At 43.7% G+C, this 17,074-nt stretch overlaps 1 long non-coding RNA gene across 7 annotated transcripts; it reads left to right on the forward strand.

Moving 5' to 3' along the window:
- Positions 1 to 13,579: 13,579 nt before the first annotated feature.
- On the forward strand, positions 13,580 to 16,874 carry LOC109221325. Of its 7 annotated transcripts, none has more exons than XR_002067240.1 (5): positions 13,581 to 13,755; positions 14,065 to 14,138; positions 14,283 to 14,356; positions 15,356 to 16,091; positions 16,215 to 16,874. It is a non-coding gene; the product is annotated as an uncharacterized LOC109221325 (long non-coding RNA). The 7 variants fall into 7 exon arrangements; XR_002067239.1 differs by having other exon boundaries at positions 13,582 to 13,755; positions 15,356 to 16,065; XR_002067242.1 differs by having other exon boundaries at positions 13,583 to 13,755; positions 15,356 to 15,504; positions 15,661 to 16,865.
- The last annotated feature ends 200 nt before the right edge of the window (positions 16,875 to 17,074 follow it).

Raw genomic sequence — 17,074 nt, forward strand, 5'->3', positions numbered from 1 at the left:
CTTAGAACCCGTAATAAATGAACTCACTGCTTCAGCGATTTCCGCATCTGCGGTCAGGGGACCGCATCTGCGAGAAAATGGCCGCATCTGCGATCGTTGGCCAATAGGGCTGGGGCCGCTTCTGCGGCCTTGGAGCCGCTTCTGCGGTTTGGCCTGGCCTTCCCTGGGCCGCAGGTGCGGTTATGACAGAAGCAGCAACTTTAGCACTTCTCAAAATTTTCCACTTCACTCGAGCCTCGTCCGATTGATGCTCAGGGCTCCGGGCCACGCCCGAACATACCGACAAGTCTGAAATCACGAAACGGACTTACCCGAACCTTCGGAACGCCCGAAACAACGCTAAATCTAAGAATCACCCCTTAAAACCAATTGAATCAGACTTATGAACTTCAAGTTCTTAATTTTCCTCTAACGGGCCAAAACGCCCTTAAACTACGCGGATTGACACCAAAATTTGCGGGCAAGTCTTAAATGTTATATTGGACCTGTACTGGGCTTCGGAACCAACATACGAGCCCGATACCAAAGTGATCAATCATTAATTAGTTTCTTTAAATCCATAGAATTTCAGTTTAACAATTTCTAATAAGAATTCATTACTCGGTCTAGGGACCTCGGAATTCGATTCCGGGCATACGCCCAGGTCCCATGTTTTCTTGCGGACCCTCCGGAACCGTCAAAACACGAATCCGGGCCCGTTTGCTCAAAATGTTGACCAAAGTCAAACTTAGCCTTTTAAGAAAATCCTAAGGAGTCAAATGTGCATATTTCAATCCAAACTCTTCCAAATCCCGAACCAACCATCCCCGCAGGTCATAAATTAGTTAAAGCAAGCACGGAGAGTTTATTTTGGGGAAACGGGGTTCTAAAAAGGCAAACGACCGGTCGGGTCGTTACAACTAATATCTCACAAAAACTACTAATTACAAATTTATTTCTAGACCTAACAATAAATACATTACTTTATATGAACATTATTATGGTAGGTGAAAGCCAAGGAAAAGAGCATCTTGTAAGAGTGAGGAATTTGCCACTGGGACAGGGAAAAGCAACTTGTAAAATCCAACAAAGAAATTCGGGAACCCTTTATAGTACGAGGTGATGATTATGGTTTGATACTATCTATCACGACCCTAAACCCGGACCCGGTCGTGATGACGCCTCTCGTGACGACAAGGCCAGCCGACACACTTCCAATTTATTTTAGGCAATTAAAATAATAAATATTAAGTCTTTAACAGAATAAAATCCCCAAAATAAGGTAAACAATACGGTTTGCGGAATAAAAATACAGCCCGACATCGGGGTGTCACCAGTCATGAGCATCTAAAGTAATACTACAAGTCTTAAAGTCTACTCCACTACTACATAACTGAAACAGAAAGGAAATAAGATAGAGGGAGAATGCACTGGGCTGCGAATCGCCGGGTAGCTACCTAGTGAATCTCCGAAAATCTGCTGGACAGCTCTCAACCCTCGCTAGCAGGACCTGTAGCGCCCGAATCTACACACAGGGGTGCAGGAAGTAAAGTGAGTACTCCAACTCAGTGAGTAATAACAATAAATGAAGACCGAGCGATATAAAATCACGCTAAACACAACAATAAGCTATAAGAGGCAGGATAAAATCAGTAAACGGAATTAAACAGTGAAATCCCACAAAGCACCTTTTAAGCAGTTAAACAAATAAAGGAAATGCAGCTAGAAAAGGGTAAGCACATAAGAACCGCCACTCGGGCACAATAACAACAGAATTAGCCCCTCGGACAATACCACAGAACAATACCAGCCCCTCGGGCTATATCTCATATCACAATGGGTACCCGCGCTCACTGGGGGTGTACAGACTCCGGGAGGGGCCCCTTACGGCCCAAGCACAATATCAAGCCATCTCGTGGCATCATCAATAGGCTCTCGGCCTCATATCAATCACAAGCCACCTCGTAGCGTACAATCTCAGGCCCTCAGCCTCATTATCATAATTACTATATCACCGTGCGGCGTGCAACCCGACCCAAAAGTATCCTCAAAACACAGGCCCTCGGCCTTACTCAGTCAGAATCTCATAAGCCCCTCGGGCAACAGTAAACAAAATGCTCAGCTCAAAATATCTTTTGAAATATCATTTAAAACGTTAAAACAGAGTAAACATGGCTGAGTTGTGAAAAACAGTAAAATATAACATGAGTGAGGACAAGTATAGAGTCAAAATAGTGAGGAACATAGCAGTAAATATCCCTTAAGGGTCCAAACAGTTGGCACGAAGCGCTAATATGGCATTTAGCCCAAAACATAATAATATCAGACAATTTGCAGTCAAATACGCAGTAAAACAGTCGTTCGGGATGGACCAAGTCACAATCCCCCAACGGTGCACGACCCCACGCTCGTCACCTAGCGTGTGCATCACTTCAACATAGCCTAACGCTGTGTAATCCGGGGTTTCATACCCTCAGGACAACATTTAAAATCATTACTCACCTCAATCCGGCCCAAACTCTAGGTCGCGATGCCTTTGCCCCTCGAATCGGCCTCCGGATGCTCCAAATCTAAGCAAAACCAGAACGTAACCATTAAAATATGCCAAAGGGACAAAGCCCACTCGAAAACAATCGAAAAACAATGCAAATCCCGAAATTACCAAAACCCGACCCTCAGGCCCACGTCTCGGAATTCGATAAATTTTACATCATTGGATTCCTTATCTCCCCATGAGTTCATACATATCAAAAGTTCCAAAATCCGACCACAAATGGCCCCTCAAATCCCAATTTCTAGGTCTCGAATTTCAAGCCCTAGTTCTTCAATTTTTGGCTTAATTTCCATGATTAATTAGGTGGAATTCACATTAGAATCGAGTATTAAGTCCGTGAATCTTACCTCCAAATGTTTTCCCTTGAATTCCTCTTCAATCCTCTTCACAAAGCTCCCAAAATCGCTCAAAAATGGTGGAAATAAACCCCAAAATCGCGAACAAGACGACTATTTAAACATTCTGCCCAGGCCTCATTTCCTTCTTCGCGAACGCGGTCAACGCCTCGCGTTCGCGAAGCACAAACCAACTTTGACCAAAAATTCCTCTTCGCTATCGCGACCAGCCACTCGCGAACGTGATGGCTCCTCAGCTTGACCCTTCTCGATCGCGCTCCCCTTCTCGCGAACGCGATGCCTAGTCACCCAGCCCTTCGCGAATGCGGAGCCTTCCTCGCGAATGCGAAGGCTAAAATCTCAGCCTTCACCAGCTAACCCTTCGCGAATGCGAGGACCTACTCGCGAACGCGAAGGTCTAATTCTCTGCAACATTTCAGCAGTTTTTCTGCAATTCTCAACAACACGAAATGGTCCGATTGACCACCCGAAACTCACCCGAGGCCCCCGGAACCTCAACCAAACATGCCAAAATATCCCCTAACATCATTCAAACTTGTTCCAACCTTCGGAACGCTCAAAACAACATCAAAACACCAAATTCGCATCGGATTCAAGCCTAAGAATTCTGAAATCTTCTAAACTATGCTTTTGATCAAAACCCAACCAAACCACGTCTGAATGACCCGAAATTTCGCACACACATCCCAAATGACACAACGGAACTACTGCAACTATCAGAATTCCATTCCGACCCCTATATCAAAATCTCACCTAACAACTGGAAAATGCCAAAAACTCAATTTCGCCAATTCAAGCCTAAATCTACTCTGGACCTCCAAAACACATTCCGATCACGCTCCTAAGTCCCAAATCACCTCCCGAAGCTATCCGAACCATCAGAACTCACATCAGAGCCCTTTAACACATAAGTCAACATTCGGTTGACTTTTCCAACTTAAGCTTCCTTAAAAGAGACTAAGTGTCTCAAACCTTACCAAATCCTTTCCGAACCCGAGCCAACCAACCCGATCACATATTGAACCGAAAGACAAAGCAATAAGAAGCAGAAATGGGGGAAACGGAGTGGTAACTCATGAAACGACCGGCCGGGTCGTTACATCCTCCCCCTCTTAAACAAACATTCGTCCTCGAACGAGTTAAGAAACATACCTGAAGCATCAAACAGGTGAGGATATCTGCTCCGCATCTCCCCCTCGGTCTCCCAGGTAGATTCCTCCATGGGCCGACCTCTCCACTGCACTTTCACTGAAGCTATATCTTTTGATCTCAACTTCCGAACCTGACGCTCCAAAATAGCTGCTGGCTACACATCAGAGGTCAAATCACCCTCTAACTGAACCGTGCTGAAATCCAGAATATGAGACGGATCCCTAATATACTTCTGGAGCATAGAAACATGAAACACCGGGTGCACACTCGACAAGCTGGGTGGCAAAGCAAGCTCATAAGCCACCTCCCCAATCCTACGAAGTACCTCAAAAGGCCCAATGAACCCTGGACTCAATTTACCCTTCTTTCCAAACCTCATAACACCCTTCATGGGTGAAACCTTCAACAGAGCCTTCTCACCAACCATGTAGGACACATCCCGAACCTTCCTGTCAGCATAGCTCTTTTGTCTGCACTGCGCTGTACGAAGCCTCTCCTGAATCACCTTCACCTTGTCTAAATCATCCTGCACCAAATCTGTACCCAATAGCCTGGCCTCGCCCGACTCAAACTAACCAACTGGAGATCTACACCGCCTCCCATACAAAGCCTCATATGGAGCCATCTGAATACTCGACTGGTAACTGTTGTTATAAGCAAACTCTGCGAGCGGTAGAAACTGATCCCATGACCCTCCAAAATCAATGACATAAGCGCGTAACATGTCCTCCAATATCTGAATAGTGCGCTCGGACTGCCCGTCCGTCTGAGGGTGAAAAGCTGTGCTCAACTCAACCTGAGTACCCAACTCTCGCTGTACTGACCTCCAAAACTGTGAAGTAAACTGAGTGCCCCTATCTGAAATGATGGACAATGGGACACCATGCAAACGAACAATCTCCCGGATATAGATCTCTGCCAACCGCTCTGAAGAATACGTAGTACACACAGGAATGAAGTGCGCGGACTTGGTCAGCCGATCCACAATCACCCAAATAGCATCGAACTTCTTCAAAGTCCATGGGAGCCCAACTACAAAGTCCATGGTGATCCGCTCCCACTTCCACTCTGGAATATCCATCCGCTGAAGCAAGCCACCCGGTCTCTGATGCTCATATTTCACCTGCTGACAATTGAGACACTGAGCTATAAATCCCACAATGTCTTTCTTCATTCTTCTCCACCAATAATGCTGTCTTAGATCATGATACATCTTCGCGGCACCCGGATGAATGGAATACCGCGAGCTATGGGCCTCTTCCAGAATCAACTCCCGAAGCCCATCCACATTAGGCACACATATCCTGCCCTGCATCCTCAACATCCCATCATCACCGATAGTCACATCTCTGGCATCATCATACTGAACTCTATCCTTAAGGACAAACAAATGTGGATCATCATACTGACGCTCTCTGATGCGCTCATATAAGGAAAACCGCGAAATCACACAAGCCAATACCCTGCTGGGCTCCGAAATATCCAATCTCACGAACCGATTGGCCAAAGCCTGAACATCAACTGCGAGAGGTCTCTCTCCAACTGGAATATACGCCAAACTCCCCATACTCACCGCCTTTCGGCTCAAAGCATCGGCCACCACATTGGCCTTCCCCGGGTGGTACAAGATAGTAATGTCATAATCCTTAAGCAACTCCAACCACCTCCACTGCCTCAAATTGAGATCCTTTTGCTTGAACAAGTGCTGGAGGCTACGATGATCAGTAAATACCTCACACGACATACCATACAAATAATGTCTCCAAATCTTCAACGCGTGAACAATGGCAGCCAACTCCAAATCATGAACAGGGTAGTTCTTCTCATGAGGCTTCAACTGACGAGAAGCATCAGCAATAACTCTACCCTCTTGCATCAGAACACACCTAATACCAACTCTCGAAGCATCACAATACACAGTATAAGAACCTGAAGGTGATGGCAATACTAACACTGGAGCTGTGGTTAAGGCAGTCTTGAGCTTCTGAAAGCTCTCCTCACACTCATCAGACCACTAAAATGAAACACCCTTCTGAGTCAACTTGGTCAAGGGCGATGCAATAGACGAAAACCCCTGAACGAACCGGCGATAATAACCCGCCAAACCAAGAAAGCTGCAAATCTCTGTGGCTGAGGACGGTCTGGGCCAACTCTGAACCGCTTCTATCTTCTTCGGGTCAACCTGAATACCCTCACTGGACACCACGTGCCCCAAGAAAGCCAATGAACTGAGCCAAAACTCACATTTGGAGAACTTTGCATAAAACTTCTCCTCTCTCAACCTCTGTAATACCACTCTCAGATGCTCCGCGTGCTCCTCCTGACTACGCGAGTATACCAGAATATTATCAATGAAGACTATGACAAACGAGTCGAGATACGGTCGGAACATACTGTTCATCAAATGCATGAACGCTGCTGGGGCATTGGTCAACCCGAAAGACATTACCAAGAACTCATAATGACCATATCGGTTCCTGAACGCTGTCTTAAGAATATCTGAGTCCCTGATCTTCAATTGGTGATAACCTGAGCGGAGATCAATCTTGGAGAACACTCTTGCTCCCTGAAGCTGGTCTAACAAATCATTGATACGAGGCAAAGGATACTTATTCTTAATTGTTACCTTGTTCAACTACCTGTAATCAATGCACATTCTCATCGTGCCGTCCTTTTTCTTCACAAAAAGAACCAGCGCACCCCACGGTAACACACTAGGACGAATGAACCCCTTGTCAAGGTGTTCCTGAAGCTGTTCCTTTAACTCCTTCAACTCCGTTGGTGCCATACGATACAGAGGAACAGAAATGGGCTGAGTGCCCGGCACCAGATCAATACCAAAATCAATATCCCTATCCGGTGGAATGCCCGACAAGTCTGCAGGAAACACATCGGGAAAATCCCTCACAACTGGAACAGAATCAATACTGGGAGTCTCTGCACTAACATCCCTCACAAATGCTAAGTATGAAAGACAACCTTTCCCAACCATACGCTGGGCATTCAAGAATGATATTACCCTGCTGGGAACATAATCAGACAGACCACGCCACTCAATCCGTGGTATACCCGGCATAGCTAATGTCACTGTCTTGGCATGACAGTCCAGAATAGCCCGTCACGGAGATAACCAATCCATGCCCAAAATAACATCGAAGTCCACCATACATAGCAACAATAGATCCACTCGGGTCTCCAGACCCCCAATAGACACAACACACGACCAGTACACACGGTCTACCACAACAGTATCGCCTACCGGCGTAGAGACATGAACAGAAAAAACGAGGGACTTGCATGGCATATCCAGATATTGGGCAAAATAAGACGACACATAAGAGAAAGTAGAACCAGGGTCAAATAACACAGAAGCATCCCTGCGGCAGACTGAGATAATACCTGTAATCACAGCATCTGAAGCAATCGCATCAGGCCTAGCTGGAAGTGCATAGAAGCGGGCCTGACCACCACCGGATCGACCCCCCCCCTCTGGGGTGACCCCTAGATGACTGTCCTCCACCCCTAGCTGGCTGGGTGGGTGGTGAAGTGGCTGGGGATGATGGCTGACCCCTTTGCTGAGATGAACCCCCAAGACGACGAGGACACTGCCTCTACATGTAACCCATCTCTCCACACTCATAGCAACTAAAACAGGAAGCTGGAATATCTGGAGCAAGGAATAGTGGAGCTGTAGGGGAAGGTCATAAAGAGGATTGAGGATTGCCAGAACGCTGAAGGAGCTGAAGGAGGACATTTGGCTAGAGCCTACCTGATGCTGGGACTGCGCAAGCTGGGGAACCTGTACGATGGAGTCAGGAAGATTGAATCTAGGGGCGGTCCTTCTGGGACCAAATAGGCTAGATTTACTTGCTTTCCTAAAATGTATATGGCCAAGTGCCAGTAGTGACTTATCTTTTTCTATCATCTTAAGTGTCATTTTGGGATTCGTCTATTTTTATATTATGAAATGAGGCATTTGTTGGCATCTAAAGTTCTCCAAATCTATTTGTCGCTAGGCCTACCTCGGGCACAACGAGGCTCCCAAATTAGGACGCGAATTTACATTCCCGCAATATGTGTTTAAATACTGCAACACTTCAAAATCCTTACTAACTTGTTACCTTTTTGCTTTTTCTTATTTTGATTATTCCCATCCCCTTATATTATAATATTTTTATATGCTATTAACATGGTGTACATCAATTGGATTTGGTAAATATGTGTATAAGTCTTATGGTAGTAATTTGGGGTCCAAGGAAAGGCATAATCTAAGAAAAATTGGAAAAGTTCATAATAGGCTAAAATTCCAAATGAGCTTGTACTAGTCCATACATTGAACAATCATATCTAAATATGTGTACGGTTTTATGTGATGAATAACCTATAAAATGAAAGGTCTTCGAGTCTAGTTTCCAACGCTTCAAACCGTTCGTCATTNTGGGTGGGTGGTGAAGTGGCTGGGGATGATGGCTGACCCCTTTGCTGAGATGAACCCCCAAGACGACGAGGACACTGCCTCTACATGTAACCCATCTCTCCACACTCATAGCAACTCCCGGGTGCTGGAGACGGGGACTGAAGGGAACCCCTAGCACCAGAATGACTAGCAGATGCACCTGGCGTAAAAGAATATTGAACTGATGGAGCACGGGACGAACCCTGGGCTGGAAGTGCACTGAGTGAGGAATGACCCTGCTGAGAACCGTGAGAACTATGGCCTGATGATGCCCCACGATAACCTGGGCGAGCTGACTGAGCATGCCTGAACTGACGGCCTCTGCCGTGTTGAAACTGGCCCCTTGAAGGAGCACCCCCAAAACTACCATGACCTCGAGGCCTCTTGGCCTCCCTCTCCTCGCGCTCCTCGCGATGAACTGACTCAATCTCACAAGCGATATCCACAACCTTCTCAAACGTAGCACCTGACACTCTCTCCCTAGTCATGAGAACCCGAAGCTGGTATGTGAGGCCATCAACAAACCTCCTGATCCTCTCTCTGTCCGTAGCAACCAGCCAAATAGCATGTCGAGCTAACTCTGAGAACCTCATCTCGTACTGAGTAACAGTTATATCCCCCTGTCTCAACTGCTCGAACTGCCTACGCAGCTCCTCCCTACGGGACTGTGGAACATACTTCTCCAAAAATAGAGCGGAGAACTGCTGCCAAGTAAGAGGTGCCGAACCAACAGGCCTACGCCTCTCATATGCCTCCCAGTGAAGGCAGCTCCGGTAAACTGAAAGGTCGTGAATGCAACCCCGCTGGTCTCCAAAATACCCGTGGTGCGAAGAATCCTCTGACATCTGTCTAAGAAACCCTGGGCGTCCTCGCCCTCTGTACCACTGAAGGTAGGAGGCTGGAGTCTTCCAAACCTCTCCAATATACGCTGCTCGTCCTCTGGCATAACTGGAGCCATGTAACCCTGAGCAGCTGCCACCGGCTGGGCTAGTGGTGCCTCCGGTGTCTGCAATCCCTGAACTACCTGGTCGGGCGTGCGGGCGTGCGGGAATCTGAGAGCCTCCCCCTGCCTGGGAAGTGGCTGCGGCAGTAGAGACCACGACCGCCTGAGCAAGACTCGTACATACTGTCAAAATTTGGGCCAAAGTCTCCTGAAGACCCGGAATCACAATGGGCACAGCTGGTGCCTGAGCTGGTGCTGCTGGAGTGTCCACAACCGGGACCTGCTCCTGAGCTGGGGCGACTGGTGGATCTGCAGGTGCTGCCCCAGCTGCTGTGTGGGCTGCACCCCTGCCCCTACCACGGCCTCGATCGCGTCCTCGGCCTCTAGTGGCTCCAGCTGGTGGTACTGGTGGTCGTCCATCCTGACCGGTTGCTCGTGTCCTCACCATCTGTGAGAGAAATAGAATAATAGAAGTTTAGTACTCGGATCAACAAGTTCGCACGACAAGTATTTTAGGAATATGGAATTTTCCTAAAGGTTCTGCAGCCTCTCGCGGATAAATACATACGTATCCGTACCGATCCGCGAGACTCTACTAAACCTACTCATGACTCGTGAAACCTATGTAACCTAGGCTCTGATACCAACTTGTCACGACCCTAAACACGGACCCGGTCGTGATGGCACCTCTCGTGAAGACAAGGCCAGCCGACACACTTCTAATTTATTTCAAGTAATTAAAATAATAAATATTAAGTCTTTAACATAATAAAATCCCCAAAATAAGGTAAACAATACGGTTTGCGAAATAAAAACACAGCCCGACATTTGGGTGTCACCAGTCATGAGCATCTAAAGTAATACTGCAAGTCTGACAGTCTACTCCACTACTACAAAACTGAAACAGAAAGGAAATAAGATAGAGGGAGAATGCACTGGGCTGCGAATAGCCGGGCAGCTACCTAGTGAATCTCCGGAAATCTGCTGGACAGCTCTCAACCCTCGCTAGCAGGACCTGTAGCGCCCGAATCTACACACAGGGGTGCAGGGAGTAAAGTGAGTACTCCAACTCAGTGAGTAATAACAATAAATGAAGATTGAGCGATATAAAATCACGCTAAACACAATAGTAAGCTATAAGAGGCAGGATAAAATCAGTAAACGCAATTAAACAGTGAAATCCCACAAAGCACCTTTTAAGCAGTTAACCAAATAAAGGAAATGCAGCAAGAAAAGGGTAAGCACATAAGAACCGCCCCTCGGGCACAATAACAACAGAATCAGCCCCTCGGGAAATATCACAGAACAATACCAGCCCCTCGGGCTATATTTCATATCACAATGGGTACCCGCGCTCACTGGGGGTGTACAGACTCCGGGAGGGGCCCCTTACGGCCCAAGCCCAATGTCAAGCCATCTCGTGGCATCATCAACAGGCTCTCGGCCTCATATCAATCACAAGCCACCTCGTGGCGTACAATCTCAGGCCTTCGGCCTCATTATCATAATCAGTATATCACCGCTGCGGCGTGCAGCCCGACCCAAAAGTATCCTCACAATACAGGCCCTCGGCCTTACTCAGTCAGAATCTCATAAGCCCCTCGGGCAACTGTAAACATGATGCTCAGCTTAAAATATCTTTTGAAATATCATTTAAAACGTTAAAACAGAGTAAACATGGTTGAGTTGTGAACATCAGTAAAATATAACATGACTGAGGACATGTATAGAGTCAAAACAGTGAGGAAAATAGCAGTAAATATCCCCTAAGGGTCCAAACAGTTGGCACGAAGCCCAAATATGGCATTTAGCCCAAAATATAATAATATCAGATAATTTGCAGTTAAATACGCAGTAAAACGGTCGTTCAGGATGGACCAAGTCACAATCCCCCAACAGTGCACGACCCCACGCTCGTCACCTAGCGTGTGCGTCACTTCAACATAGCCTAACGCTGTGTAATCCGGGGTTTCATACCCTCAGGACAACATTTAAAATCATTACTCACCTCAATCCGGCCCAAACTCTAGCTCGCGATGCCTTTGCCCCCTCGAATCGGCCTTCGGATGCTCCAAATCTAAGCAAAACCAGAACGTAACCATTAAAATATGCTAAAGGGACAAAGCCCACTCGAAAACAATAGAAAAAAAACGCAAATCCCGAAATTACCAAAACCCGACCCCCGGGCCCACGTCTCGAAATTCGATAAATTTTACATCATTGGATTCCTTATCTCCCCACGAGTTCATACATATCAAAAGTTCCAAAATCCGACCACAAATGGCCCCTCAAATCTCAATTTCTAGGTCTCCAATATTAAGCCCTAGTTCTTCAATTTTTGGCTTAATTTCCATGATTAATTAGGTGAAATTCACATTAGAATCGAGTATTAAGTCCGTGAATCTTACCTCCAAATGTTTTCCTTTGAATCCCTCTTCAATCCTCTTCACAAAGCTCCCAAAATCGCTCAAAAATGGTGAAAATAAACCCCAAAATCGCGAACAAGACGACTATTTAAACATTCTGCCCAAGCCTCATTGCCTTCTTCGCGAACGCAGTCAACGCCTCGCGTTCGCGAAGCACAAACCAACTTTGACCAAAAATTCCTCTTCGCGATCGCGACCAGCCACTCGCGAACGCGATGGCTCCTCAGCTTGACCCTTCGATCGCGCTCCCCTTCTCACGAACGCGATGCCTAGTCACCCAGCCCTTCGCGAACGCGGAGCCTTCCTCGCGAACGCGAAGGCTAAAATCTCAGCCTTCACCAGCTAACCCTTCGCGAACGCGAGGACCTACTCGCGAACGCGAAGGTCTAATTCTCTACAACACTTCAACAGTTTTTCTGCAATTCTCAACAACACGAAATGGTCCGATTGACCACCGGAAACTCACCCGAGGCCCCCGGGACCTCAACCAAACATGCCAACATATCCTCTAACATCATTCAAACTTGTTCCAACCTTCGGAACGCTCAAAACAACATCAAAACACCAAATTCACATCGGATTCAAGCCTAAGAATTCCAAAATCTTCTAAATTATGCTTTTGATGAAAACCCAACCAAACCACGTCCGAATGACCCGAAATTTCGTACACACATCCCAAATGACACAACAGAACTACTGCATTTCTCGGAATTCCATTCCGACCCCTATATCAAAATCTCACCTAACAACCGAAAAATGCCAAAAACTCAATTTCGCCAATTCAAGCCTAAATCTACTCCGGACCTCCAAAACACATTCCGATCACGCTCCTAAGTCCCAAATCACCTCCCGAAGCTATCCGAACCATCGGAACTCACATCCGAACTCTTTAACACATAAGTCAACATCCGGTTGACTTTTCCAACTTAAGTTTCCTTAAAAGAGACTAAGTGTCTCAAACCTTACCAAATCCTTTCCGAACCCGAGCCAACCAACCCGATCACATATAGAACCGAAAGACAAAGCAATGAGAAGCAGAAATGGGGGAAACGGAGCGGTAACTCATGAAACGACCGGCCGTGTCGTTACACTAACGAGGTGAAAAAGAAGGATTATTGTATTTTATATAGGAGTAATTTGATTTGGATAAAGGTACAATCTCTGAATTTAAATATAGGAGTTGATAATGACTCTGAAAGTAGTAATAGGATACTTATCAAATTGTGTAACACCGTATTTTCTTTGTAATATGTTACCTTTTTGACTAATAACAAATATTATACGTTAGAACTTAAAGATGCTTTGGTTAATGTACTTTGGAAAGTGCTTTGGACGGAAAGAGAGTACTGTTGACTTAGCATTTAAAAATAAGCTAATTTTAAAAATTTGACCAAACAAGCTATTAAATATATATTACAACATCTAAATTGTTCGTTCTACTTTAGTCAACCAATCGAAGAAATGGAAAGGAATAAAAAAGAAAAATTCTCGGTGAAATTTGAATCTTTAACTTATAAAACGGTGTAAGGTGGATTTGTTATAAGTAATTCAAATATCTTGGACTTGTATCCGAAGAAAGCTATTTTGTAAAAAGAGAAAGTACATCGGAAGCAAAATTTCTATTATATAGAAAAGCCAAGTCTGGTCGACCAATGGCATAATTTTAATTACATCAATATGCAAGGTTAAATTGGTAAGATGGATAAATATAAGATATTTTATGTGTCCACTGTTTGCTCACTCCAGGTTTGACGGTAGCTCTAGAAACATCGACTTTTTCTTCTCTTTTCACAAAGAAATGCTCCTCCAATTTTTTGCTCGAATCTCTTCATCTTCTTAATTGGGTGGCAATTGATGACGGGATTCAGGGCTTTTTGGTTGTAGTTCCAGTTGAGTTCCAATTGCCCATTTATTAATTATATTATTTCTATAGTTCTTGAATGAGGTTTCTACATAATGATGCCCTTTTGTCATGTCATTCTTGCCGTGTCAGCTTAAAACTCATGTGCCTACTTCTATTTCCCTTATTTTCATTTTGAATATCTATTTATTTGCTTCTGTATGTATGAGAATTTTATCTTGCAATTGTCTTTTGGAGTTTAATTATGATTTTCTTTTTCTCTAGGAGCTTTTGAATTATATTTATTTTCAAAATTTTTGTTTGTGTGTATTTTTTCATCTGTTCCAGAAATTTGCAGGGATGAGAGGGGTTTATCGAATTGGTTTCTCCTTAACACTTTGACAGCTCTTTAATTGCATCTAAATTATCAAAGTGAGGTTCTTGAATTGCTTTGGTATCTCTTTCCTTTTGTCTTATTATTTTGTAATAATCTATTTTTGAAGTATTTCCTCAGGGATTACTTATTGTTACTAGCGGGTTTCTTATCCCCTTCTTGATTCTTGCCGCTTATATCAGGTGAAACCTTATGCCTAAGCTCTAAAGAACCAAAATATACGGTGGAATTTCATTCTAAAGATTCACCCTTTTCGGTAAGTTGTTTGTCATGTCTTTTACTTTTTGAAGCCCTCAGTTAAACTTTATATGCCTTTAAGATTCTGATGCTTTTACATATAATGTAAAAGAAGTTTCTGAAATAGTTTGGACATGTTTGTGAAGAATGATAACCAAACATGATCTTTTAGTCATAGAGGATCATCAAAGACTTTCATTTCATTTGGATGAGTCACCTTTTTCTGTTTTGGTTATATTGGAGGTTGGGAGATTCTCTACCAACAATATTTTAAAATGAAATGGCATGTTTATGTATATCATGTAAGTTAGAATTCAAAGAAGATTCTATAGATACTCGTATTGTGTAGGACCTACCAGTATTTTTTTAGCGATCCCCCTCAGTTTATAAAGAATAGCGTAAAGTAGTACGTTATTGGATATCACATCTTGCAGAACAAGTATCTTTGGCATCGACTGCATTTTTTTTGGGGGAAGTTTCTCTTTTACTCCTTAGCTTTCTGGAGAATGAGGCTTGTGTACTTTTAAGTATTTGCCACAAAAATAACAACTACTATCCGCAATACCAAGCATGTTGAGGTAAGCTATTTGGCACAAAAAGATTGTTGAGTATCGATTAATGAAATTATAGTTCTCATATTCCCATGACTAACTTAGAAGCTGTAGGAATATAATGAAAATATAGCTATCTATCATGCCTTATGGAAATATTTTTTCCTTGATCACCACGTTGTTGGTTTAAGTACAATCTGCTATTTTATTCCCCTTTAGCTTTAGAAGTAATAATTGAAACTGTTTGTTGTTTGCCTTACATTTCACCTATGAGGGAACACTTCCTAGATCATCATATGTTCCCCTTTTTAAGGATGATTGCCTCATATTGATAGTACAAAGTAGAGTTGTTATGATGTTTGCCCCATATAATTACCTGCCTCATTTATACTGAAAAATTACTCCAGTGGATGAATCTATATCATCTGATTTCGTGTGACTATCATTTTGATTACTGTATATGGCAGGGCTCCATCAGGACCTGGACATTCTAGTAACGAATTCTCATAATGAAGACAAGGGTTTTATGTGTTTGGATGGGGATGTTTTTGATGTGCCAATTAGGAAGGATATTATTCATCGTGTTGTGAGATGGCAGCTAGCAAAATGACAGCAGGTATGTGCACGATTCTTTTGAATCCCAAATTTTCGATTATAGAGCATACATATTGGCGAGCAAGAACCTGTTTTACTCTGTGTTTCCCGTTCCTAAGAGTCATTTATCATTTTCCATTCCTCATCTTGCTGTCAATTGCTTCTCTGGGAAACAAAGAGACTTACTGGGGAAAAAAGAGGAATCGGGATGATCATTTTGAGGCATATGAAGATCACAGAAACTCATATGCCTTTGGGGGAAAAATCGCCTTGCTAAAGAAAATTGTTGCAGACAAACAATGATCTAAGGCGGATCAGTTAAATCAATCAGGGCCTCCTATTCTCCATTCTCCTACCTGTTCACTACCTTTATGCTTGTTTCCCTGATTCTACAAGCTTTGTAAATTATAGTTACTTGCCAAGGCAGTAGAGGATTCAAATGGTGTTGTTGGCCTACTCTTGATGAATGTTGCAGGGAACCCATTCAACCAAAATCATTAGTGAAGTTATTAAGACTGGTAGAAAACCGTTAAGGCAAAAGGGAACTAGGCGAGCAAGGCCTGGAACACTGCGTGGTGCTCAGGTTCTACTTGTGTATATTGCTTTGATGTAAAGAGTATATCTTTCTGCTAAGTAATTTTGAATCATTTTTTAGGACAAAAGTTTCCTGTAAATGTAAAATATCCTACATAATCCCCTTCTCTTGAAGTTCCAATCTTTCAAAATTGCCAGGTTCACAATTACCTTGGTGGAACTTGTTCAGGGATCTAAATGAAGCAAGTATTATCATTATGTTTCTTCTTGACCGTAGAGAGAGGAGATATATCATGAAGATCTTGTCAGTTTGCAATACATACATGTTGAGTCAAGGGTGCAGGCATAAGTTGTAATTATGCATGGTTAAAATGTTAGTACTTGATTTCCTACCCACAAGTCGCATCAATAGAAAGAGAAGGGAGTTAATTTCAGCAGGTATAGACGTAGAAGTGGAAAAAGGGGACCCTGGAAGTTTATAGAGTGAAATATATTGCCTTAGCTACAACATACAATTGCACAGGAGGTGATTGAAGGCAACTTTTTTCTTTAATTAAGTTCATGGCTAACACACCCATGTTTGAGTGAAGTTTCAAGATACCATAAGATTGAAGGTGACTTTTTCACAATTTGGAGATATCAGCCGATGTGCATATTTGCCATCGTGGGATTTTTATGTCTAATTTTGTTTGTGTTCTTTTGGCATAGGGAATAATAACTGTACATCTCATGAAGTATTCTTGTTTCTTAGTTGTAATGTAAAGTAAAGCTGCATTAGAATCAAAATCGTTGGGCCCGCAAGCGCGGGCAAGAGTCATCTAGTATTTTTATAAATATCTTTGGACCTGACCACTCTAATTGGTTATTGCTTTCCTTATTCTTTTTCAATTTTGAAATTAGTACTACCTCTGGTCCATATAAATACTCCTAACACATATTCCAACACTATTTACTCCAAGGGAAAGTAGAAAAAAATAATTAATTTATTCTTGAAATACGGAAAATCACTTATTTTGGACCACAAAAAAAGGTCAAAAAATCACTTATTGTGGACCGGA

Source organism: Nicotiana attenuata, unplaced genomic scaffold, assembly GCF_001879085.1.
Source record: "Nicotiana attenuata strain UT unplaced genomic scaffold, NIATTr2, whole genome shotgun sequence".
Lineage (NCBI taxonomy): Eukaryota > Viridiplantae > Streptophyta > Magnoliopsida > Solanales > Solanaceae > Nicotiana > Nicotiana attenuata.